The sequence below is a fragment of the Homalodisca vitripennis genome, chromosome 1 (assembly GCF_021130785.1).
Source record: "Homalodisca vitripennis isolate AUS2020 chromosome 1, UT_GWSS_2.1, whole genome shotgun sequence".
NCBI classification, from domain to species: domain Eukaryota; kingdom Metazoa; phylum Arthropoda; class Insecta; order Hemiptera; family Cicadellidae; genus Homalodisca; species Homalodisca vitripennis.
The window spans coordinates 9,475,825-9,500,376 of NC_060207.1; the positions used below are offsets into that span (position 1 = coordinate 9,475,825).

At 39.4% G+C, this 24,552-nt stretch overlaps 1 protein-coding gene across 2 annotated transcripts in view; it reads right to left on the reverse strand.

Moving 5' to 3' along the window:
* LOC124356979 (LIM/homeobox protein Awh) overlaps nt 1-24,552 on the reverse strand; it is a 103,060-nt gene that overhangs the window by 57,232 nt on the left and 21,276 nt on the right. The window lies entirely within an intron of this gene.

The following is a 24,552-nucleotide window of genomic DNA, read 5'->3' on the forward strand; positions in this document are numbered from 1 at the left end:
GCCACTACCGGGTTAATAGTGTTTCAAACATTCGTACCCCTGACACTGACAGACTGCGGTAGTGCCTCCCCTCCCTACCATTAACTGAGAGGTAGGCTTTGGTAGTACAACACAACCTCTCCCCGGCTTGTAGCTGTAAGTGGTAACAACGTCCACTGCCACTACCGGATTAATAGTGTTTCAAACATTCGTACCCCTGACACTGACAGACTGCGGTAGTGCCTCCCCTCCCTACCATTAACTGAGAGGTGGGCTTTGGTAGTACAACACAACCTCTCCTCGACCGTTGTTGTTGAGTTTACACTAAAATATTTTGACCATGGTGGAGCTTGTAGATAAGATTTGCATTCGACTCAGGTCAACACATTATCTAGCAGGTTACAAGAACCCGAGCAGTGATAGTACCCTAAATAATACGTTTTGTGAATAGCGAATTTATTGAGAGGACATACATATATGATTCTGTGTTGGTAATATTGACTATTACTCACCGCTAAGGGTTTTTTAATTGTATTAAAAAAAGAAATTAGAAAATGGGGTTCCAGAAAACCTCGCCTCCAGCTTCTATATTAAGGTGTCGAGAAGTCTTTTGGTGTCCTTAAAGATAGGAAACATATTCTTTGCTTTTGGATTTTGCTTAGACGAGCAAACCAAACTTTGCTTCCTTTAATTGCAGCATCTGGTATCTGACGCTGTCTCAGACTTGACTCCTGGAATCTAGAGTCATGTTCGTCTGAAGAGATCCAAAGAAAGTCGACGATGAAGAAACTTTGTGCCTGATGAGACAATGACACTATCACTACACCTATTTAAAGGTGTCTCTGATGTCGAAACGATGTAGATGCTCCGTTTTGAGCTTCTTCGTCGTCGACTTTCTTTGGATCTCTTCAGACGAACATGACTCCAGATTCCAGGAGTCAAGTCTGAGACAGCGTCGGATACCAGACGCTGCAATAAAAGGAAGGTGAACTAGAGCTAAACACTAAATTCAATTAAAAATAAATGTATTATTACATAATCATTTGTCCATTACTACGATAAATGGCACCAACGAAGAATCGAAAGTACGGGTTCATTCCGATAGGCCAAATTGAGTAATACAGTCAGGAAATGTATTCAATAACTTGGCTTAGACGTAAATTAATATTTCATATTGGAAAGCCTGTCACAATTCCGTAAATAAATTGTAATCTTAGGGCCTGTATGACTCAAAAAAATATACAAACCCTTCCTATCCCGCCGCGCCGTCTCTCTCTAAACCTCACTATTACGAGAAAGTACATATCACTCGCCTGTTTTCTACAGGTCGCTTCAATAAATAATTCTATAAGAATCATTGTGCGAACTCTCCGTGAGAGAGGTCCAGCACGCGATATATGGGTAATATAAATGCATATCGGGGGAATCGCGGATAGCTATAATGCACATCTTTCTTCGCACATGCTAACCAAAAATTTAGATACGAAATTTATCGACAGGGAGGCAAAAGGTGAAGGTTGAGCTAGCGGCCGAGGAGGTTATTTATAGCAAGGCCGTGCCAACGTCGGGTCGATCAATATTCATAGCGTAATAACTCTCCCGTAACAAAGTAGTGACAGTGTAAATATGATAGACAACACGGGATACTCGCTGTACTACATCTGGGATATTGTCACCCGTCTATTAATAGCACTGGGCAAAAGTTATTTTAGATATATTTCGTCATCTTCCTGTTTGACAGCCTCTTGGTGCCGCAAAGTTTCGGCGTTTTGTCAAAGTGCCCTTTCACACGCTCAGCAACCTGTGTTAAAAACCAGTTTTACAGAACACAGTATTCCTGTAAAAACTTATTTTTATCTAAAAAATACACACTGGATGTGTTTTCTTCTCATGAATCGTTGAAATTCTTTTTTATGTATTATTTATTTCAAGTGCCAAACAAAGTTGTGCGGGTATAATCAATACGGACATGGGAGTGTTAGTAGCAGCTTTGCAATGTATAGCGACAAAAATGTCTTTAATAGATAAGAAATTTAAAATTAATTATTTCTTTATCTCAACGGTAAATACATCTTGAACTTAAATTCATTTAACAGGAAAACAATAATTTGGTTACATATATTTTCGAATTGTAGCCTACTTGAAAATAAGAGCGCCCCCGATGAGCTTATTTAAATACTTATTATTGTATCTTTCATACTGTTAATGTGTATTTACCAGAAACAATACACTTGTACCATACTAACGAGCTATTCCAATTTGAACATTAATTTACACATTGGATTAATCAATTAAAAATAGATCGAGCTAAAAATAATATGATAATTATGGCAACACATCCTTTAGGTAGGAAAAATAAGCTAAATTCCTGTTTTTGTTTGTATAACAACCTAAATATAATGACATATAGCCCAATGTACAGCATATGTAGTTACCAAATTAACGTTTACAGAGTTTATCTACACTTCAATTAATTGACAAATGTAAGTAAGAAAATAATTAACAACGTACGACTCACTGGGTTGGTTTGGTTACAGTTTAAAAGATCAATCTACACTTTCTAACTCATATGAGTGTCTATTGTGGGTAGTTCACATCGCTGCATGCCCAGGAGAGCGCCTCACGCATGGGGACTTGCAGAACCACTTCTCCTATCATTTGTAGACAAACTGTACGGTTCATGAAGAATGTGAAAAATACAAAAGTCTTATGTAGGTCTTTAACAACAACTTTTCCAATGAAAAATTTCGCGTGACGATTTAAACAAAAACCTTGTAACAGAAGGACTTTCAAATTTGTTGTAATTACGATAACTAAGTTAGTAAAAGTTTGTTACTAACCTTTATAATTTAAGTATTACAATACAAATGAAAAGGAAATATATATATACTAAAATTATCATCATCACAACAATATACTACTGCACACGAATGCAACATTTTATTAAAACCGTAACTATATTTTTGGGTAATGTTAATGAAATGAGGCGAATTAAAACAAACCACCAGTTTTGGAAAATGGTTTACGTCAGCGAGAGGCTAGAGTTACTGTAATTTACTGGTTCAGCGGTTGTTAGTCTCCGACTCGGCGGTAAGCAGCCTCACACCGAACACGTGTATAGTGTATGAGTTAGACGTCAGCGAGTCGACTAGAATTACTGTAATTTACTGGTTCGGCGGTTGTTAGCCCCCGACTCGGCGGTAAGCAGCTTCACACTGAACACGTGTATAGTGTATGAGTTAGACGTCAGCGAGTCGACTAGAATTACTGTAATTTACTGGTTCAGCGGTTGTTAGTCTCCGACTCGGCGGTAAGCAGCCTCACACTGAACACGTGTATGGTGTATGAGTTAGACGTCAGCGAGTCGACTAGAATTACTGTAATTTACTGGTTCAGCGGTTGTTAGCCCCCGACTCGGCGGTAAGCAGCCTCACACCGAACACGTGTATAGTGTATGAGTTAGACGTCAGCGAGTCGACTAGAATTACTGTAATTTACTGGTTCAGCGGTTGTTAGTCTCCGACTCGGCGGTAAGCAGCCTCACACCGAACATGTGTATAGTGTATGAGTTAGACGTCAGCGAGTCGGCTAGAGTTACTGTAATTTACTGGTTCAGCGGTTGTTAGTCTCCGACTCGGCGGTAAGCAGCTTCACACTGAACACGTGTATGGTGTATGAGTTAGATATCAGCGAGTCGGCTAGAGTTACTGTAATTTACTGGTTCAGCGGTTGTTAGTCTCCGACTCGGCGGTAAGCAGCCTCACACCGAACACGTGTATGGTGTATGAGTTAGACGTCAGCGAATCGGCTAGAATTACTGTAATTTACTGGTTCAGCGGTTGTTAGTCTCCGACTCGGCGGTAAGCAGCTTCACACTGAACACGTGTATGGTGTATGAGTTAGATATCAGCGAGTCGGCTAGAATTACTGTAATTTACTGGTTCAGCAGTTGTTAGCCCCCGACTCGGCGGTAAGCAGCTTCACACTGAACACGTGTATGGTGTATGAGTTAGATATCAGCGAGTCGGCTAGAATTACTGTAATTTACTGGTTCAGCGGTTGTTAGTCTCCGACTCGGCGGTAAGCAACCTCACACTGAACACGTGTATGGTGTATGAGTTAGACGTCAGCGAATCGGCTAGATTTACTGTAATTTACTGGTTCAGCAGTTGTTAGCCCCCGACTCGGCGGTAAGCAGCTTCACACTGAACACGTGTATGGTGTATGAGTTAGATATCAGCGAGTCGGCTAGATTTACTGTAATTTACTGGTTCAGCGGTTGTTAGTCTCCGACTCGGCGGTAAGCAGCTTCACACTGAACACGTGTATGGTGTATGAGTTAGATATCAGCGAGTCGGCTAGAGTTACTGTAATTTACTGGTTCAGCGGTTGTTAGTCTCCGACTCGGCGGTAAGCAACCTTACACTGAACACGTGTATGGTGTATGAGTTAGACGTCAGCGAATCGGCTAGATTTACTGTAATTTACTGGTTCAGCGGTTGTTAGTCTCCGACTCGGCGGTAAGCAACCTCACACTGAACACGTGTATGGTGTATGAGTTAGACGTCAGCGAATCGGCTAGATTTACTGTAATTTACTGGTTCAGCGGTTGTTAGTCTCTGACTTGGCGGTAAGCAGCCTCACACCGAACACGTGTTTGGTATATGAGTTAGACGTCAGCGAGTCGGCTAGAGTTACTGTAATTTACTGGTTCAGCGGTTGTTAGTCTCTGACTCGGCGGTAAGCAGCCTCACACTGAACACGTGTATGGTGTATGAGTTAGACGTTAGCGAATCGGCTAGATTTACTGTAATTTACTGGTTCAGCGGTTGTTAGTCTCTGATTCGGCGGTAAGCAGCCTCACACCGAACACGTGTATGGTGTATGAGTTAGACGTCAGCGAGTCGGCTAGAGTTACTGTAATTTACTGGTTCAGCGGTTGTTAGTCTCCGACTCGGCGGTAAGCAGCCTCACACTGAACACGTGTATGGTGTATGAGTTAGACGTCAGCGAATCGGCTAGACTTACTGTAATTTACTGGTTCAGCGGTTGTTAGTCTCCGACTCGGCGGTAAGCAGCCTCACACTGAACACGTGTATGGTGTATGAGTTAGATATCAGCGAATCGGCTAGACTTACTGTAATTTACTGGTTCAGCGGTTGTTAGTCTCCGACTCGGCGTTAAGCAGCCTCACACCGAACACGTGTATAGTGTATGAGCGGACAATGCAGGCCCACGCGACTATAACTCAGGCGAGATCAACCTCTTATGTCATCTTACAGGACCCGGCGTAGAAAAAAGACCGAGTCTGTAAATTGTGGGACTCATGAATGAAACCAAATGAATGAACTATAAAACGTTCAGCGAGGACTTCACGCTAGCATTTAGATTATCGGATTATCCGGCGTGTGGGAAGCGTGGGGCTTGCCAAAGCTTTGCGGCACTTTGGGGAGCGAGTCGTAGCGAGAGGACAGACCGGCTAGCACGCCCATGTCCCGGCATAGCAAATCACCCGGCCGCGACACCGCGAGGGGGGGGGCAGGTGGTACGACGCTATAGTAGCTCCATAAGTCAACGTGTATGATAGATTCTCCCATAAACGGTCGACAGCCCCCCTCCCCTCCCCTCTACACAGTTTACCTCACTCCACAGTTTTACCGCGCGGAGCGGTGTAGGAGGTTATTGATGGCCCCGCCAGTCGCTGTTGTGATCGCTAGCTCTCTTCTTGACGACATTAATTAATCGTCAGTGTCAATGGCGGTTGTCATTTTTCATTCGGTTATTTGTTAAATCAAGAGTGATTTGAATAAGAAGACTCCCTGAAGGTTATTAATACGGAGGCAGGTGAAAGTGTGATGCCGTGATTTGTTCTGTTTGAGTACCGGGGATCCATCAACATCGCCCCGCGCGGCAGGAGCAACTCGCGGCGGTTGAGTACCACATTCACCGCCCCCGCTCCGCCCCGCCGCCGCCCGCCGGTGGTAACTGTATTCGCTTTGTCCCGAGTCCAGACATCACAGATACATCACACAGTGGAAACCCAATACTGGAATCTCTCAATCCAATTGGTCCTATCCTATCAGTGTTTTATGTTTCACGGTTCCTGTTTGACATTTATTCCATTTCATTTATTTATTTATTTCCACGGCAATCGCCACTTTTACAATACCATTACATACATGTACATGAAATAATCAATAAACTATAAAATACAACAACAATATCGAACAATTTAAATGCAAAGACTATAATATATAACAAAGTACTACTAAAAAAGGCGAGTAAAAACAGAAAAAAAGGTATAGTTGAAACAGAATTATTGACATATTACACAAGAACCCAGGAACTGTCTCACACGCCGACTGTTCATTGCAGAAGTGTGTTGCTCTCTGACCAACTCCTCTGTCGGTGTGTCTTTGACTCCAGTGTTATTCCTGCGTAAATTATACCCATAACTCATAACAGAGGCTATATACAAAATGAAAAGGACGATGATAGTATACTGAGGATCAGTGGATTTAACGTTTAGAATCGACAATATTACTCTGAATAGTTCAAAGAACAATGTTCTTCTTCCCTTTTTTTATGAGGAGAACATTATATATGAATTTGTTAAATTAGTAAATTTCACTTTTCAAAAACCTGTTCTTTTCCAAATTACAAACTTTTTTTACTTCTGGGACAAATCCTATGTTCCTAACTGTTCAGTAACATTTATTAAATAGTCAGACAACTATCAGCTGGTCAAATCAAAATAAGGATATAATAGTAAACGAACTAGGTAATAAGAAGTTAGTAGAAATTATTATTCTCTAAATGTCTGTCTTAGACCACAACAGTTCTGAAATGCATTCCGTTTGTGATATAAAACCATCACCTGAGAAAAAAAAAATAGTTCTACTGTAGTCATTTTAATAGTATTTCGGCACCACGCTGTTTTATCACTGTACTCAAGAACGTAGCCAGGAAAAAATGTGGGAGAGGTCAAGACGGCAGATATTTTCCCGTAGTAAGGCAAGTGCATTCAACCGCTCATTTCCATTTTCTTCCTTAAAAAGTTCTTGACCCGTTTCAATGTAGAGGATGATCTTTCAGCAGCACATGTCAGTAATACTGAATTGTTTAACTAATAATTGTTTGCTAAAAAGTAATTGAACAACAATTTTCGGGGGTTCGGATTCCTTGGAACCCTTCGCTGGCTGCGTCCTTGATGTAGTAGCATGTATTCTCCAGGTCTTCTTACCGTCTAAAGAGTTTTTCAAAAGGATTTTGCCGTCACCGTACAGAGGACAGTAGGACTGTGGTATACGAGGTTTAATAAGACCCACCCGGAGTAGACAGGAAACAGAAAGAGTTGGGGAGTTAGCTGAGAACGCGTTATGTCACCGCTACCGCCACCGTGGTCTTCTGGTCCACTCGCCATCCATCTCCCGCGCTGCCGGGTCGGTGGCTGCGGTGGTCGCCACTGCCGTGATTTATCCCGACCCGCTTACATATGTAAAGCGAGCAGAGAGCCAGTGTTTTGTAGCGACCGACCGAGTGCCATGATTAATTGGGTGTTGGTCGAATAAAGCCACCAACTGTACCAGGGACCACCCTTTCCCTCTGGACTCTGGAGTGTAGCGCATTCTGGCCCAGCCACCCGCCGTCTTAGACACTCGCCCCACGTGAGAAGCACAGCGATAGTAATTACAATAAAATATGTACGGATCGATCCATCGATTAACAACTGTCAATTCCTTGTAAGATGACACGATTGTAATCCTTGTAGGTTTGAGTCGGATTGATACGTTGCTAAATTAACCAATGTATTCATCTTATAGTGTTATACGAGATGACAGAAACATTCTTCGTTCACCACTCGTAGTCGCTGTAACAAATAGTTTCATGTTAAATAAATACTTGTAAGGTTTTTAAAAAATTATCACTTTTTATTATATTTCAATTCAAACATTTAATCGCCGCCATTTTGAAATTGTAATGGCAACCTTACTCAACATTTCTTGTTAATAGATCCTGTCTACATAAAGAGTTTACTAAAGTTTGGCTAAAGATCGATGATTAGTTTTAAAAATACCGATCCCCTTTTATGCTTTATTCTGCCCGTCCTCGTGGGCTACTGGCCTGTGGGAGGGTCTTATCAAACAGAATAAGGGGGAGAGTCGACACAGTACAAGGTCGACAGTACTGATAAAAAGCACAATGGTCACAGACAGGATTCGAATCTGCGCTATCTTAAACACAGACTCACAGTCCAACGTCTTAGACCGCTCGGCCATCGGCACTCCCAAAATGATATTATATGATAATATGATACTTTAAATATAAAAAACACATACAGACAGACAGCCGGTAAAAGAAAGGGATTGACCGTTGGTTGCATTTATGTTATGGCTTCTCACGGCCCATAGAGCAATATCCTAAAGTATGTAGTCAGAATTATGAAACACCCTGTATAACGGAGAAAGTCTCAAAATATCCATATAAACTACTCACTATGACGTAGCATTGTCTCATCTAACTATATTTTGCGACCAATCCCATTTCGATATACAAGACAAAATCAAGGTTTTCTCCGAATTATTTCTTTCTCATCTCTTCAGAAGATACACAAGCGTTATAAACAACTGACCTTCTCAACTTAACTAGTAATAGGTTTCATGTGTAGTTGCTGATAGTGACAAATGTTTGTAATAAACTAAAATATTTGTCAGACAGGAACGTAAAAAACGTTAAATAATATTAAACCTGCTGAAATAAGCATAACATCTTACACTGGAAATATAAAAGGCTTGAGTTATATGATAATTTAATAAAGTGAACTTTATTATAATACTCCTTTAAATAATGAATATTATTTATTGTTTAAGTTCTTTAAGACTCTGATATTTCCAGGATCGAGTTAGTTACGCTGGAAACTGGATTAGAGGGGCAACCGCGGAGTTTAAGATTGGCTGTGGTTTACGAACGTCAACTAATCACGGTGAATGGTCGTAATTCAGCGCACTGGCTTTAGAACCCTTTCACCTGCTCATAGCTCAGAAGAAGGAGTGACACTGTCTACCACCGGATCTACCGTATCTCAGGCCGACTTACTCTCACCATCTCTTCCATTATAGGCCTAGCCTATAAGGCATTCAAATACCCTTAGCTCAGAAGAAGGAGTGACACTGTCTACCACCGGATCTACCGTATCTCAGGCCGACTTACTCTCACCATCTCTTCCATTATAGGCCTAGCCTATAAGGCATTCAAATACCCTTAGCTCAGAAGAAGGAGTGACACTGTCTACCACCGGATCTACCGTATCTCAGTCGACTTGCTCTCACCATCTCTTCCATTATAGGCCTAGTCTGTAAGCCATTCAAATACCATTAGCTCAATAGAAGTGTCTACCACCGAGCGACACACTAACAGCCTTGATTATAGATCCTTCTGAGGGATCTATGATCAAGCCTAACAGTCACCACCTCTTTTTGAAGTCTTCCACTAAAGCAGCATAATTCTATCACTAGTCACCATAGTTAAATTGATGTAACCAATACCTAGTCTCAAATAAAATGTTCAATATTTTGATGCTGAAGATTACAAGAATGCTAAAGGAACTAACAGGGTGCAATGGATGATACCGAATCACCAACTGTATCGGTACAAGAGAGTTCTCACAATGGGGATCTTGACCTCAACCTCATCCAAACCGCATCTCGACCTCACTGTGTGGACTGAGGAATGACGACAAAAGGAAAGTGATAGATGGGAACATATGAGTTACGGATAAGCGGGAGATGCAGCGGGAGGAGAGGAGAGAAGAGGCCAGTTGTCACCGATAGACCGTGAAGAATGTTTTGTGAGGTTTGTCATTGACGTACGGTGGGGCGCGGGCGGTAGGGAAGGGTGACAATAGTGGGAACAGGACAGTTGGCTTCCTGGTCCTACTTTTACACCTACACCTTCACCTTCTGTAGACAGAGAAAGTGAACAACGGGGATTGAATATTGGTATTGTGACCTCAAACGTCCGTTCATGAACTTCCGATGTGAGGCAATACACCACATTGCATATTTTCCAAAAATTAATGAGTTTTTCTCGAATTTACTTGAAACCTTTCTGGTGGAAATCTGATGGAATTTCTAAATCAGTTCTTGATTACGGATTGGAAATCAACCAATGGCAAGTGATGGTGCTCTACACGTTGACTTCTTCAATGAGACTGTCGCATTATTCAGAAGTAAAGTGGCTTCCCTTGTAAAGACCTAACTAGCAGCCTGCTTCACACACAAGCACGCACGTCACTATATTATGCGTGTAGCGGATTTAGTGTTAATGTTTTTTTTATTATTTAAGATTGTTGTTGATTATTGTTTATTTTTACGCATGTTTCTGATTATTTCTCTTTCTTGCATGTTGCTGGTTATATATATTGTTATTTTTGCAAATGGTTATTTGTCAAAATATTTTAATAACTTTGTTGTTATTTATTTCTTATCACACACCACAAATATATTGCTGTTGCTCGTTTTGATATTTATAACTATTTATTATTGTCTCTGTATTTTTTACTTTTTTGTTGATTATTTGTTAACTGTCTTATATTTTTTACTTATTCGTTGTTTTGTTTACTATTTATTTTTAACACTGTTTGTTATTTGTTATATGTAAGTAAATATTATTAGTGCTATTAATCGTTTATACTCTTTTTAACTTATTTATGTGTACTACCGGTGTAATTCCGTTGGAAGAGTAAATAAATAAATAAAAATTACATGTAATGGACTTTTATTGTTGTGCTCATAGGAATGATTGTTCAAGGCCGAAACACATACTAAAACATGGTTGCTCTCTTCAATAAAAAATCTGATATGTTTGAAGTTGTTAGGAACGACCAACACACTCAATTAGTACTGACTGGCCGCACTGTCCAGTAATCCAGCTCCTTTGAAGTCGGCGGTTCAGGATAAATTAAGGCTAGGGTGAATTGGAATCGGTCTTTCTGTATCAAACCGCTTCACCCTTGAATGGAGTTGAGCTTTGTGATTTGACGTTGGAACCGCAATTCAGAGGCCTCGCATCAGCATAGCGAAGACCGGAGTCCCCGTGATTCAGAGGCTCAGTACATTCTAGGACTTCTTTTTGTGCCGTTTCTAATCAGACTGGAATATACACAATTGCTAAAGAAATGGTCAATCCCGTAACAAGGCTCTATCTTCTTCATCCACTACATTCGTCCTTACAATGATAAAGGAGTGCAAGACATACAAAACTACAAGGGAAATGTAAAAAAAACCACTAATGTTAAGATTATTGTACACATTAACTATGTACCAAACACATTGGAGAAGAAACTACTAAGAAGTAGGCTAATCTTGAACACAAATGAGGTTTAAAACAACGTACATAAAGATTATGATTGGACCTCAGTGAATTATCGCAGGCTAAGATATTAAGTTCAATACAATGAAAGCAACCGCATATTAATATAAGTCAAAAACCTATAGCGTTGCCCTCGCTATATTAATTTCCAAATAACACAATAGTTGTAAATACATTTTGAAATTGTAATGTTTACATTTTATAAACATATCAGCAACATGAACTGTATCCTGAAATAAAACTAATTACACAAATCGGACATATATTATGACAACCAAATCCGTCTTAGCTTAGTTTGTGAGTGGTTGTGAAACGATTATGAACGTTTAAAAGTTTAGCCATATCTTCTCAATAAGATAATCTGGCTTTTTATTATTTATGTTCTTCAATATTTAAATAGAATTGTAAATAACAAAAAAAATTGTTTATGAGTGAACAAGATAATAAAGTAATTATAACTTCCCAACATTTATCTTATCTAATCATAGTCTGTATCTAGCTGACACTAAAACTGCTGTACCTTCTGTGCTGCCCTCAGCTAAATATAGCCTACCTCGAGATAGCGCTTATCATGTAATACATAAAGTTTTTGAGGATCACAAAAAACTTGCCTATCTTCCAATAAGACGACACTATCTTTTAGAAAAAGTTACCTTTCAGTTGCTGATAACGAAATGTAACCCATATAATCCTTTCCTGCTGGTTACCAACTGGAATTAGATACAAAGAGATATAACTTGGTGGAAATACTGATCTCATAAATATCTCAATAAAGTTCGTTGGCTAACTTAGTACGCCATCTTGTCTATTATGGTGGCCGTTGAAATTCTGAATAAATTCTCTGAATTTATGAAGCTAGACAAATAATAAAAGGTGGCCTTGATTGCTGATACAAATTTTTAGTCACGAAAAATACTTTATCTCGAACATTTAGTACATTTCAACTCTATGAGGATAGATTAATAAAATCTACCCACCTCTTCCGACGGAACCAGAAGAACTATTTATATTCCGTTAGCTTGTATTACTTTCATATTAGTGCAATCTCTTATTTAAATGATGGCCAATGACTTAGATTATGAATTCTTCTGAAGGATTATTAATCAAGACCAATGGGCAGCAAATGCTCATAAAACATTTAAAATTTTTAAAACAAAGGTAAAAGAAATCCTACTGAAAAAGTCGTGGTCCATGATGTTGTAGTTAGAATCGTCAAATTGCTCCAATGCCTGCCTGTAAATATGGCGGTGTTGCGAACATTCCTGCCAAACATGTTCCGCAGTCAAAGGAAACAAACACGTCGGTGTCGGTGTTCCCAGCTCCCCCCTCCCACCCTACTCTGCTAACCCTCCACCGTAGCACCCCTCTCTTTAATATGAATAACCTTATATTTTTCCACATCTTTAGGCTCACATCGCATTGTCGTCTCTGACACAATGGTGCCCTTTTGTGGCGATCCTGGTCGGCGAGATTTATGTGTTTTAAAAAACCGACGCATTCTTGTCCTCTGCGGGATGTTTTGACTGCCGGCCGGCTTGACCGATCCATGCTGTGGACGATCACGGCTTCCAGATGCTGTGGGCCGGGACTTGAGTGGCGAATATAGGGAGGGTGGACACCAGGGAGACCGTTGAATAACTAAATACATCGGTTCAAACGAGTTTTAGGTGCGATAAATCATGTTGATCCAAGTTCATCTTCTTCGAATAAACCAGACCTCTCGTGACATTCATACTCGAGTGTTTAACATGTCATATTGAGAATTATCGTAGGCCTATAAAAATATAAATTTTATGTTTCCGACTTATAACACTGGCTAATAACTACAACGTAATGCTATTTTAATTGTATCAGTTAGTGCTTTTGAAGTATATAGGCCTACACCATTATAATTTATGTGACAAATTCAGATACTGTATAAACTTGTATGTTGCGTAATAAAAATACTACGATTCTTCTTCGTTTTACATACCTTCTTTAGGGCAATCATTGTATATTTTTATTCATTTTCAAATGAATATTTTGCTCCTGGTTGGATGTGAAATACAAAATTGTATAGTGTTTATTTGAATAAATTACCTATTAATATATAATATGAAAACCCACACCTGTATTACTACTTAGGTCCTTTCAGACGATACAGTAAAACTTTGTAAATAAATGTTTTACTTTGCTAATGTAACTTGTGGAAAATACTTTCTTTTTCTTGATTCCGTTTTTCGCGAGGTGGCAATATAATGCATTGTAGATATATATTTCATATAAGCTGCTACTGAAGAATTCTGGTCTATTTTCTATTAATAAATGTATATAGTGTTTGGTGTTATTCATTATCCAGTGAACAACTTCGTGTGGAAAATTGTGAAATTGTAAATTGTGGATTGTAAATTGTAAGGTTTGGAATCAGTGAGTTAATAAGATATTATATTATCTGCCACTGAATTCACATGAAATGAAATGAAAATGGACCTAAATCGAATTATTTTCTCTAGGAGCACATTAAGTGGCAATACCTTAACTTTTAAAATAACGTTTAACCTTGAAAGGAATATTAAAATCTAGTAAAGAAGTATTCTATTGTGTACTATAATATAATGTATGGTCTGTTTGTAGTGATATAATTTAAATTCGTTTCCATCTCGTTGTCCAGAATTCAAAGTTTGTTATTAGTTTCAGTTGGCAGTACTGGCGGCCATTTTGATTGCAACCCCACAAGTACAATTATGGAAGATGCGTCGTTTTAAATATATATTTAACACGCATCAACAATTTTTTTAGTTTTTCGATATTTTTATTGTTTATTCGGTAAAGAATCTCGAACTTGTTTGTTCTTCATCGTTGATTTAATCAATCAAAAAGTACACTTTTACACCATACGCTTTTACAATCGTTTGGTTGCGCATTACTTTAATTATATCTTTAAAACTATGCATTTCCCATAACTTTGCGTTGAAAAATAAGAATGTAAAAGTGCGTGTTAGTATATTCGGTCAGAATAGTGACAGAATACATACTGCACTTCTATACAACAGAATTAACAAGACAGAATTGTGTTTGACATGTATTCCATGGGGAACACTAAATGTTTCACTACAGCCGACACTTAAGTGATTAAAGTGTTGAGATAAAGTTTCACAGTATCACTTAATAATTTGTATTCCTACAAGGAAACATTTCCGGGTGTAATAGTGGTTACAACTGTCTCTGATATTGGAGCGGTTAGCGTCTCACTCCAGAGGCCCGGGTTCGAATCCGAATCAGGCATGGCGTTTTCGCACTTTAAAAAATAATCATCTTAGTCTAGCCTGAAATAGCACGGTTACTAACTTGAGCTTCAGGTATGCTAATGTCAAAAAGTATTATACATTTTTGAAGAATCATTTTAATTTTTTAAAGCCCCCAGTTAAAATTCACAATCAACATAATGAAGACGGCCATTTTGGCGACATCACGTTGTCCTACCATTGTGCCATGTTATTGTTCCAAATTTGGATGATCCAAATTGATCCAAGTGATGTCGGAGCGTGAAGCTAACTGGTTACCAGTGTTGTGTAATCATTCAGCATCCAAACTTCCTGCAAGTTTGTTGTTATACGAGTTTGCGGAGCGCAAGCTCTGCACAGTCATTGGCGACTTGTAAAAACACGGCCTTGGTTGACAGCCACCACCCCGTCAAAATAGAAAGTCACTTTCACTCTTCTGTCACGACCCCGCAGTGTTTCACCACTTTCAGCCTTCAAACTTCACCTGTCGGTATTATTGATATCTTCAAATATAAAACTTCTCGATCAAACTAATATAATACACCACACCCGATCAGATGTCAGACACCCACACGAATTGTGGCAAGACGAAAATCTCTGTCTGTCTCAAGATTAGATCTGTTTGATACCCACTGTAATTTTGACTACTAATGATGACTATTTGCTGGGAAAGTCATCAAGTAACGTAGTTTGGTTATTAAATAAACTCCAGTATTACGCATATTTAATTCGGAGCACAAAAAAGAGCACTGAGAATTTTAATACATCCTCAAGAACACTGCTAGCATCTGTTCATATCAAATCGGATCCTAACCCTCCCAGCGATGTATATCCTTTAAGCAGTAACATTTTAAAAATTAAACCCACCTAAACTTTGAAATGATGTCCATAAATATAACTTAAGAAACACCAAAATAAACTTTAACATTCCACAACATTGACTTACCAAAACCGGCAAAACACCACAAATTATGGGGGCTAAACTTTGTAATACACTTCCAGAAAACTTGAAATGTTTATAAACAACACTAAACATTTACTAAAATAACTCAAAGAATATCTCTTAACTAAACCCTACTACACCATAAACGAATTTTTTAAAGACCACTCCCAACTAAGAAACCAACACACATACACATACACCCACACATACACATGACATCATCAGTGACATCAAGATTGTTTTTGACGATTCCTTAGTATTCAAGACTACGGTGAAGAGGACCAAGGTAAAAGGTAAAAGTAAAGGGATAAAACAACATAATGAAACCCATATTGGGATTCAGATACTTTAACTTAAACGACCTTAATTTACAAGCGTGTCGGCGAGTGGAGGACATAGGAAACCGCTGCAATAATATTTATAGGGAGAACCTCACAATTATATGTGGCACGTACAAAGTAAGTTGTGCATGTGAGAAATACGCCGTGCAAGTATGAAAATCGGGAGAGTCAGAAATACATTTAGGAAGAAGTGATGTTAAAATGTTTATTATCATACACGCCTTATCTTCATCAATCTTTCTTGGAGGAAGAATCGTCAGAAGTATAAGTAAAGTATTCTTGGAAATAGACCATCTTTTCATGGGACATGGTACACTTTCTTGAAGATCATCTCCTTTTTCAGGGGAAAAGGATCTTTTAAAGATACACAATTGAAGGTGGATCATCCTTTAATGAAGAAATGTGGTGTTCAAGTGGGTATATTTTGTTAAATATAACCCAACATTTCACCTGCAAATGCAGAAGTACTCGCAGGCACTACTTTCCCCAGAAGGTGTTCACCACTACAGTACATGTATGAGATGTGCATGTCAGTATACCGTTGGCATCAGTTTATTTTCCAGCTCCTGGGGTCGAAGATGAACTCCTGGTGACATTCACACAGCTCACCGCAGTCGTCCTTTCTATTCTCGAGATTGTAAAGCCCACAATCTCCTCCGGCTCAATCGCCAAAAGGTGGCGCTCGCCCACAAAAGCCTCCTTGACTCTCGCATCCCAAACACCTCTGGCCATTGTGAGCCCGGAGTCAATAAGGGTAGGCTTTTCACACTATTAATTCCGTATTACCTCGGTTGTGGAGGAACACAAAGCCCGGCCACGAGCCGTCGAGCAGCTGACCGGCCTCTTGCCCACAACTGCCTCCTGAATAACACGTTCTACTGAACAACAAATAGCTTCAGGAGGCTGTGCCACTTCACGCCCATCTTGTGCTGCTGTATACGTCATCAAGGGACGTATGAAAATATCGTTCTGATTGTTTCAACCTAGAAGGTACGAGATTATAAATTTCAAACATCTCACCCATCCACCATTATTTTATTACCTTTACCTGTAGGTGTGTCACAACGTTCTGGTATGATTTGTTTATTTTAACCTAGTTTGTTATTACAAACTAACATAATTATGTGTTAGGTTAGTTATTGGCCTGAAGAAGAGATCAGATTGCAGATATCGAAACGTAGTGTTACTGATTTTGTGTTTCACTGAACGATAGCAAATGTCCGAAAAAACCCCGGTTTCCTTCACTATACAGAATGCCTACAAACACTTGTGTTTGAGGGTGATATTTTGGGGGATTGTTCTTCGTGTCAAGGAAAACAAACAGTCCAAAATAAACACGGGTTATAAGTGCAACACAGCAATTGTCTGCCTGTACGTGTTTTTAGTTTCTATTTTTATTTTATAAACCATTGAAAGGTAAAAATTGGAATTTGGCATACTTATTATTTTCGTCATCTCAAATCAAAAGAAATATTAATGCTTGTATTATTATAGCTGTTTCATCATGATAGTAACACAATTTAGTAACTTTTATTATCTTTAAACATGTACGTAAGTTTGCGTTATTGAGCTTTAAAATTTCAACCGTCCACTAGCTCGAGACATTTCGCTAGATTTAATAACAGAAAGACAAGAGCTGTGTCAAATTTGAGTTTTTTTATCATTACAGGTTTATGAAATTAAAATAAAATAAATGCAAAAAAAATATATTTAGTTAGATAGGCAGTAAAATGGACATTTCTTACCCATGTTTCTAATTAAATTTGTTTACCTTGACCCAAGGAATAAATCTCCAAAAGATCGCAGGATAGTTTTTACACTCTATATATTGTATTGTTGGATACAGTATACATAACTAGGCTATTAATCGTTTATACCAAAGTTAGTTATACCAAAATATCTTAAGAAATAATTAAAACAATTTTATTTTGTCGGAAATAATGTTACAGGTTTTATATTAATTCTAAAATCTTTTAATTTACAATTTCATCTCAAATCAATTTATAACTAATAAATCAAATCTCCTTCCCTAAATAGAATGTTCTATTGCGTTGTGTAATTATTGTTTATAGCAATAGTAGTTTTTCTTCTGCAGGTCAGTTTTTGGTTTTACAAAAGTTTAAAAGCGATTACAGTTTTGTTGAATTTCAATTTTCAATTGAATGAACCCTTCCTACCATAGATACGTTAACAGTTTAGTGCTCATTAAATTCTGCAATACAACAATTACTGAGGAATAATAAAGCATACATAATACTGCTAAGCTCTGTCCATTATTCGCTGAAAGAATCAACAACAACATTTATTGAAGTGTAACTACAAAATTGCGAATTAGAATCTATTTTGCTCTTGGATTACACACAATTGAAAAGAGCACAATTGAACATACAACTGTTCTCAGTTGGACTATGGCTCACAATAGCAATCGTCTCTACAAAAGCCATGAGCATTGTTGGGCTCAGCATAGCTATTGTTGTCACACAGTTGTCAGCTGTTTACTGAGCTGTAGAGCAACTCTGTTGTCACGGTAGATAAGGATGATGACGATTTCGTAATTATTTCTTTACAAACAATATCTCTTTGGTACTAAATTTAGTTAACTGTTTCAACCGTTGTACCGATAACGTTGTACACATAACGTAGTTATGGTGGGAAGGGTTGATTCAATGTGAATGTTGAGTTTAGCTCCAGATCACCTACCGCTTAATGCAGCGAAATCTGACGCTGTCAAAGACTTGACTCCTGGAATAAGACTCATGTACGTCTGAAGAGATCGAAAAAACGAAGGCGACAAAGTAGCTCTAAACGAACTCTCATTCATGGTTTCAATATCAGAGACACCTAGACTACAAAATATAGTGTAATCTAGGTGAAGAGATATTCTCTTTGCCTCTCATCAGCTGAACAATTGAAATTTCAGACGCTGGTTTTACTAAGGGAAGTTGAACTGGAGCTAAACCAAAATTATTATCGCTATCGTTATTATATTATCTCACAACGTCTTTGAGATTTTTCTTTAATTTATTACGATTTATAGGTGTTGATGCTTGCAATCTGAACTTTGCAGTTTGCAAAGTTTTCGGCAGAAATATTTTCTGGCGAACAATTTTTTACCTTTAATTATAAGTCTGTAATTATAAGGAAATGATATGTTGCATAGTTTTAAAAAGACAACACTTTTCAAACTTTCGTACTTTTCTACTACGTCCACTTCGATGTTATACTAATACTGAAGTAACCTTTTGGAAACTCTGGAAACTTTTCTTGACCTATGACAGTATCGCTTTCTGATCGTTTATCTTATAAATAAATAATGATTACAGCAATCAATTATCTTACTTTTTGAAAGAAAAAACTACTTGGTAATTTTATTCCACCACACAAATCAGAACACCACCGACATCAGCCTGCCTTACACGCCTGTATCCACACCATCAACGCACAAATATTCGTCAAGTAAAACTAGACCCAGAGTGATACTTCAGAACACCACTGACGCCAACCTGCCTTACACGCCTGTATCCACACCATCAACGCACAAATATTCGTCAATTCGAAGTAGACCCAGCACAAACAATACGATACATCAGAACACCACCGACATCAGCCTGCCTTACACGCCTGTATCCACACCATCAACGCACAAATATTCGTCAATTCGAAGTAGACCCAGCACAAACAATACGATACATCAGAACACCACCGACATCAGCCTGCCTTACACGCCTGTATCCACACCATCAACGCACAAATATTCGTCAATTCGAAGTAGACCCAGCACGAACAATACGATACATCAGAACACCACCGACATCAGCCTGCCTTACACGCCTGTATCCACACCATCAACGCACAAATATTCGTCAATTCGAAGTAGACCCAGCACAAACAATACGATACATCAGAACACCACCGACATCAGCCTGCCTTACACGCCTGTATCCACACCATCAACGCACAAATATTCGTCAATTCGAAGTAGACCCAGCACAAACAATACGATACATCAGAACACCACCGACATCAGCCTGCCTTACACGCCTGTATCCACACCATCAACGCACAAATATTCGTCAATTCGAAGTAGACCCAGCACGAACAATACGATACATCAGAACACCACCGACATCAGCCTGCCTTACACGCCTGTATCCACACCATCAACGCACAAATATTCGTCAATTCGAAGTAGACCCAGCACAAACAATACGATACATCAGAACACCACCGACATCAGCCTGCCTTACACGCCTGTATCCACACCATCAACGCACAAATATTCGTCAATTCGAAGTAGACCCAGCACGAACAATACGATACATCAGAACACCACCGACATCAGCCTGCCTTACACGCCTGTATCCACACCATCAACGCACAAATATTCGTCAATTCGAAGTAGACCCAGCACGAACAATACGATACATCAGAACACCACCGACATCAGCCTGCCTTACACGCCTGTATCCACACCATCAACGCACAAATATTCGTCAATTCGAAGTAGACCCAGCACGAACAATACGATACATCAGAACACCACCGACATCAGCCTGCCTTACACGCCTGTATCCACACCATCAACGCACAAATATTCGTCAATTCGAAGTAGACCCAGCACAAACAATACGATACATCAGAACACCACCGACATCAGCCTGCCTTACACGCCTGTATCCACACCGTCAACGCACAAATATTCGTCAATTCGAAGTAGACCCAGCACGAACAATACGATACATCAGAACACCACCGACATCAGCCTGCCTTACACGCCTGTATCCACACCATCAACGCACAAATATTCGTCAATTCGAAGTAGACCCAGCACAAAACAATACGATACATCAGAACACCACCGACATCAGCCTGCCTTACACGCCTGTATCCACACCATCAACGCACAAATATTCGTCAATTCGAAGTAGACCCAGCACAAACAATACGATACATCAGAACACCACCGACATCAGCCTGCCTTACACGCCTGTATCCACACCATCAACGCACAAATATTCGTCAATTCGAAGTAGACCCAGCACGAACAATACGATACATCAGAACACAACCGACATCAGCCAGCCTTCTATACACACCATCATCGCACCTCCGTGTCTGGCGCTTGATTGATTTAGTTTGTTGGCTTTCTGACTGAAAACAATCACGGTTTTTAATGAGTCCGGAAGCGGATACCGGGGCACGCTCCACTGTTTGTACCTAACGCAAGATTAATTACTGCGGAGTCGGCGAGTGGAGTGTGGGGCGGCGGCCACGCAAGAAAGCGTGAAGTGGCCAGTCATGGGAGCTTTGATACCGGGCGCCGACTGGAGATGATACCGGCTCGCTGGACCTCTATGGCTCTTTGGTTTCAGAGAAACACTCGAGTATTCCGGCCTCCAGTAACTCCAGCAGGACCGCCGGAGTCATCATCATGCTCACTTGCCATATTGTGTGGAATTTGCTTATGGCTTTTCTTTTGTCAGTGACTTTTTAAAATTTTAAAAGATCATCGACGAACTATTCAAATCTTACCAGTATTAACAATAAAATTGCTTTTAATAAAACATTTCAGAATTTGATTCGGTGCCAAAACAGTTATAGAAAGAGAGTATTCTGTATCTTCCTTGATTCCTCTGATTTTTCGTGAAGAATTTGCTACCGCTTAGTCTGCTTTTATGATTAGTTTTTAAGAATCGAATTAATTTTTAACGCGGTACTTTTGGTGAGCACATGAGCACGCGAGAAGAACTGTAAGGATTCTAGAGATCAAAATAAGACGTGACCTAGTAAAGACGAATTTATTCTCTTTAGTGAGTACAGTACCTGATACAGTTTCCGGTTATACCATCAGTGAGTTCAGTACCTGGTACAGTTTCCGGTTATACCATCAGTGATCACAGTACCTATTACAGTTTCCGGGTATACTATCAGTGAGTTCAGTACCTGGTACAGTTCCCGGTTATACCATCAGTGATCACAGTACCTATTACAGTTTCCGTGTATACTATCAGTGAGTTCAGTACCTGGTACAGTTTCCGGTTATATCATCAGTGATCACAGTACCTATTACAGTTTCCGGGTATACTATCAGTGAGTACAGTACCTGATACAGTTTCCGGTTATACCATCAATGAGTTCAGAACCTGGTACAGTTTCCGGTTATACCATCGATGATCACAGTACCTATTACAGTTTCCGGGTATACTATCAGTGAGTTCAGTACCTGGTACAGTTTCCGGTTATACCATCAGTGATCACAGTACCTATTACAGTTTCCGGGTATACTCTCAGTGAGTTCAGTACCTGGTACAGTTTCCGGTTATATCATCAGTGATCACAGTACCTATTACAGTTTCCGGGTATACTATCAGTGAGTTCAGTACCTGGTACAGTTTCCGGTTATATCATCAGTGATCACAGTACCTATTACAGTTTCCGGGTATACCATCAGTGAGTTCAGTACCTGGTACAGTTTCCGGTTATACCATCAGTGATCACAATACCTATTACAGTTTCCGTGTATACTATCATGAGTTCAGTACCTGGTACAGTTTCCGGGCATACTATCAGTGAGTTCAGTACCTGGTACAGTTTCCGGGTATACTATCAGTGAGTTCAGTACCTGGTACAGTTTCCGGTTATACCATCAGTGATCACAGTACCTATTACAGTTTCCGGGTATACTATCAGTGAGTTCAGTACCTGGTACAGTTTCCGGTTATACCATCAATGAGTACAGTACCTGGTACAGTTTCCGGTTATACCATCAGTGATCACAGTAGGCTACCTATTACAGTTTCCGGGTATACTATCAGTGAGTTCAGTGCCTGGTACAGTTTTCGATTATACCATCAGTGAGTTACTGAACCTGATATAGTTTTGCGTAGTACCAGGTATTTGGTCACGTCGAGGATTGCATAAGCGTCTAGAAATACGAAACATACAACCGCTATAATTTGATCAAATATTTGGATACTATTAAAAAAGTTAAGTGAAGTGAAGAATGTCTTAATTATCAGGCGGAGTTAGGACTAAGAAGACCTATCTAACACTTAACCTATGCACGAACGGCTTAGAGGTGACTTCCGAACCACCACCAAGGACCGGGCAGGCGAACTGCTTGTAAGGACTGGATCACTCAGCGGTCATACATCGAAGTATCAGTTTCTTGACTCTGTTATCTTGCGATAACCACCGTACACGCTATACTACGCCATTGGCACTCACTATTATAAAATGATCAAGGATTTCTAAAAGTTTGTAAGGATCTCACTCTGAATGGTGTATTTAGGGGACAAATTTTTAGAATCAAAACTCCTTATGTTGACCTTAAGACGTGCATCCTAGTAGTTTTTTTTCATACGACAGAACCACACCAACGTTATAATAGTTGTACTTATACCATTTTTATATTCAGGGTCTCTTTGTAACACCAATGGTGTGTTTGATTGAAAGTATCAAATGTTTTTAAAAGAACAGTCCATACTCATTTGTAAATTTATATTGCCCCCACCGACAATCGAACCCGTGGCCTCTCAGTTAGAGAGCTGCAGCTTTACCAAAGGTTACTAACATTCATATTCACTACAGTTCATACTCAATACCCATTACGGACTAAAGACAATGAACTAATTTTCAGCGTTCTTGCAAATGAAACTAACTTTTCACCATGAGGACGAGCGACATGTCGGCACGCCGGTCAGTCAGAGGACTCGGTGAGTTATGTTGTCACTCGCCCTGAAATGTCAGTAATTGCCTCTCACTCAGCTACCGGCACCGCCGGCGCCTGGAGTCGCTGCTCACATGGTAATAAGCTTGGCTCTGCACGGTCCCGGTACCGGGTTCTTCAGGCCATTGTAAACGATTCAGTCCGCAATCGTGACCGCTACGTTGCTCACTTTGTTTTCCACCTCAACATCAAAAAGACCGTAAAACCTAAATCCATATTTCAGGATGAGCCCCGGGTTTAATGTGGTGACCCGAGGGACCCCCGGACCTAAAGTACACGGTATATGAGAGCGCCCCCTCCCTCCAGCCCCCCGCTGTTCGACCACCTGTTGACGGCTCTCTCGGGCACAGCTGAGACTGCCGTGCAAACTTTTACTCCGCTACGTACAACAATACAAAAACATTACTAAATGTCTTATAACACACACTAATAGCTTTATGAAAGTGACAATTAGTGAAATGTCCAAGCAATTTAGATTATGTATAACTCATTTTAAACACAATATTTTTATGAATATTTGAGAAGTCGTTAAGACGTGTAGGTCGTAAAACCTGCATATTTAATATAAAATTGTGTTTAATTTAGACAGTTCAATAAATAAATAAAGTATTGTAAACAGGACTAGAAACAAGTATAATGCTAGAGGTAATTCAAATAAGATAACATCAGAATTATGTTAAAAATGTAGCCTCGAAAAGTGTTTGATACAATATATAATAATAAACCTTTTATATTTTATTGTACAATGTACATTTCGACTTCCATGAATTCATCTTCAGGTACTCGGTTACCTTAACCTACAATTACCTGAAGATGAATTCATTGAATTCGAAATGTACATTGTACAATAAAATATACATAAAAAGTTTTAAAAGGTTTATTATTGTATATTAAGATAATATCAATCGAAGCCATAAAAGCAGGTGC